Here is a 4,007-nt window from a genome sequence, read left to right on the forward strand (position 1 = left end):
GGGGGGTCAGGTAACACTTTACAATAAGGTACCCAAATAAGGGTAATTACTGTTTTTGAAAGAGTAACAAATGATTAGTTACCCTTTTTTAAAAGGGTAGTTACTCTTCTTCAGAAGGGAAGTTACCTTTTTTCAGAAGGGTAGTTACCCAATTTAAAAGGGTAGTTACTCTTTTTCAGAAGGGTAGTTACCCAATTTGAAAGGGTAGTTACGCATTTTCAGAGGGGTAGTTACCCTTTTTTTTAGAAGGGTAGTTACTCTTTTTCAGAAGGGTCGTTACTTTTTTTTTTGTGTACCAGGGTTCATATTAAATAAAATATACTATTTAGTCAAAGAGTAAGATTCTGTCTGCCAGACTTAAATGGTTACCAGTCTGAAGAGTTAAGCCTTGTCTAAAATGATTTCAAAATGAATGTTTTTGAATATCCAAAAGCTATCACCAGAGCTTAGAATTAAGAAGCAAAGGAAAAACAGCATGGCGAGTACACTATGCATGTACTAAAGTAAGTTGACAAATGCATATATATTTTTGAGATTTCAAGACCATTTTCCATCCAGGGAAGTTCTCTTGTTTCCAGGAACAACATGCTCAAACCCACACATCTCACACACCAGGAAGCTGCCCAGTAACACCACAATCCTATCAGTAGGCCCTTAACCCTGCACCAAGTTAAGAGTTTTTCCTTAAGGGCACCTCAGAGGTGGTAATGAAGAAAGAGCAAGATCTGCTCTTTTAACACTCAAGTCTAAGTGGACTGTACGTGGCTATAAACTAAAATGAGTTCACCCCTGATTTATTTAATCAAAGACCCATTTATCTTTGTAAATGTGGCACATACAAATAATATCCACTGAAATATTAATGGAAGCTTGGCATTGGTACTGGGATAACATTGGATGGAGAGGTTTTGCTCAGGTTTGCAGGTTTTGTGCTGAAGTATCAACCGAATGCTACAATATCAGGGTCATTTTGTGGTAAAACGGAGACTTGTTGCACTTTTACAATTTCTGTTACATAATCTGAAGTCTGAAAAAAAAACAATCCAATGGATCCTGTGTATTGGTACCAGCCATCGGCAGGAGTTCCCCGGTGGTTCGGCTTACGTGTCGGTGACCTGCTGTCCTGTATGGAAATGTCAGTGGGACACAGAGTGCTCTGTGAAGCAGCAGCAGCACACTGGCCTGTTGTGACCATGGCTCTTAAAACAGAGGCCCTGTATGCCCCTTCATGAGTGGCGCGTGTGTCCTCTCCCTCTGCTGCTAAATATAGCAACAACAATGGCACCGGGGAAATGGCTGGTTAGAAAGAAACCTGACCTTAGATGATATCAGCTTACAGCTTATAAATACAGCTAAGGGACATTTAATGTTCCAGCGATGGTAGAAAGGCTGAATACTAAGGAGGATTGTTTGCTGGAGCTTTTCAGTTGTTTCAACCCTTTTATTTGTCATTTTTAACAATTTAGAAAAATGGGTGTAGGTACAGGAGGACATTTAACCCTTGTGTTGTCTTCCAAAAATCAACACTTTTGTTGATGCTTTTTTCAATGTTTTAATCTTTTTCTTCAATTTTTGTCTAATTTTTCAACACTTTTGATGTTTTTTTAATGTTTGTCACCTTTTTGACGTTTTCAACACTTTTTTTTTTAAATGTAAATGTAAATGTGCTGTATTTATATAGCGCTTTTCCAGTCTTAACAACTGCTCAAAGCGCTTTTACATCTACAGGATACATTCACCATTCACACACATTCATAGACTGTGGCCGGGGCTGCCGTACAAGGTGCCACCTGCTCATCAGATAAACACTCACACACATTCACACTCCGATGCGCAGCACCGGGGACAACTCGGGGTTCAGTGTCTTGCCCAAGGACACTTCGACAATGACTGCAGGGGCGGGGATCGAACCACCAACCTTCCGATTGGCAGGCAACCGCTCCACCACTGAGCCACAGCCGCCCATTTTACAGTTACTTTTGGAATTTATGGTCAATAAACCTCAATTATAGGAAATTATGTTTGGGTTACAAAAGCAGAAATTATGAAAAAGGAATATGTCAACTTGTACTCAATACTATTTCAAAACCACTTCACTTTTTTTTTTCAGATGCTATAAAATTGACTAAGACACCCCAAAATTAATAAAAGTAGAGATTTGTACTTGCCAAAGAGCGTTGTGTGTAATCAATCATGCTATTTTGGGTAATTTGAAAGAACATTGATATATTTTTACTTAATTCCTTACACACAGTATCGCCACTGATTTCCAGAATTGATCCGATTCACAAGGTCCCAATTCAATTACATTTCCCATTCAATATCAATCATGTTAGAAGCATTTCAAATCCTATACCAATGTTGCTTGGTTATGAAAGAGATTCTCAGAGAGCTTATGCTGTAAATTGTACAAGAAAGAAGCAACCCTCAAATATTTTGTAAGGTTTACGTCAAGAATTATACCCCAACAACTTTGTTTAAAGTACTTGCATAAGGTATATCATATAAAGTATATTATAGGGTGACGTGGAATACATTACAAGATTGATTTTTTTGGATTGTATTTATCAACTCAAACTAAGATCACTCAAACAAAGATCTGTTTTTAATTAGAAAATCGTTCGTTATGTTAACCCCGCCCTGATTTAGAACAGTAAAAGGAGAAGTTTTCAAAATGTAGTGTTTTTTATCAGCTGGCAATTGACATTTCTCTATGAAAACAGTGAAGACAATTATTTTACTGTATTTTTAAATTACTTACTTTATTTAACTCATACTCAAATTGTCTGCATATGGTAACCTATAAAAGACATTCTGCTTTATCAGGCTTGGTGCCAAAGGCACTAACTGTGGGTCAGCAATACAATGCGTTGACCCTCAAAATCCTCCCACACTGGGGAGAACCATTAGAACAATCCCTGATGGAATACATCATAGTTGTAGTTCTTAAACCATGTTGCTCAAACACTTCCCTGCACACTGGTGTCGGTGTCTGCGTGCCTCCCTGGTGGTCTGCTCGTCTGAAAAGACAGGGATTAAATTATCATCGTCAATCGAAATGGTTGCTACGGGGCAGCTGGTGTTCAGAAATGGCACCTTCCTCGATGAGAGGATCTGTCTGTGGCTGGAAAGTGTAGAGGGACTGTACAAGCTCAGGCAGTGAACTGCAGCTATAGAATGACCTTCTTTCTCTCCGGAGGCCATCATTCAACCGCGGGCCTGTTAAATGAGTTATTGAATAAAAGAAAATATATTTTAATATGATCTCTTAAAGTACAGTATAATTAAAGGGCAAATAAATATTATCATATCACGTTAATCATAATTGATGCCTCAGAGATTTGGCAAACCAACCTTAAAAGTCAATATATTCATGTGTCTTTCAATGTTAAATGTATAATGTTCCAACAAAACATTCTGTTGTTAACCTGTGAATGGCCTGTGATGTTGTGGAATTGTATACTAATCCTTCACATTTGTAATGTAAGATTTTTACACAACCCGACAGGAATGGAAGGAATATTATTAAAAAGTAAGATTTCCATGTTTCCATTATTTTATAAAGCAGGCAGAAGTGCTATATAAATACTGTCAAGTATCCAAATGCTTAATCCACAGAGGAATGCACACTGCCCATATTCAGTCTTTAACCGAGTCGTCACGACTTCCGTACGATTCAAGAAGTAGTCACCTGAAATGGTTTCCCAACAGTCTTAAAGGAGTTCCCAGAGATGCTCAGCACTTGTTGGCCCTTTTGCCTTCACTTTGCGGTCAAGCTCACCCCAAACCATCTCAATCAAGTTGTAGTGTTTTGGGTCATTGTCCTCTTGAAAAATAAATGATGATCCAACTAAACGCAAACCGAAAGGGATGGCATGTTGCTGAGGGATGCTGTGGTAGCCATGCTGGTTCAGTAAGCCTTCAGTTTTTTATAATTCACCAACAGTGTCACCAGCAAATCATCACACCTCCTCCTCCATGCTTCACGGTGGGAACCAGGCATGTAG

The sequence above is a fragment of the Etheostoma spectabile genome, unplaced genomic scaffold (genome assembly GCF_008692095.1).
Source record: "Etheostoma spectabile isolate EspeVRDwgs_2016 unplaced genomic scaffold, UIUC_Espe_1.0 scaffold119, whole genome shotgun sequence".
NCBI lineage: Eukaryota > Metazoa > Chordata > Actinopteri > Perciformes > Percidae > Etheostoma > Etheostoma spectabile.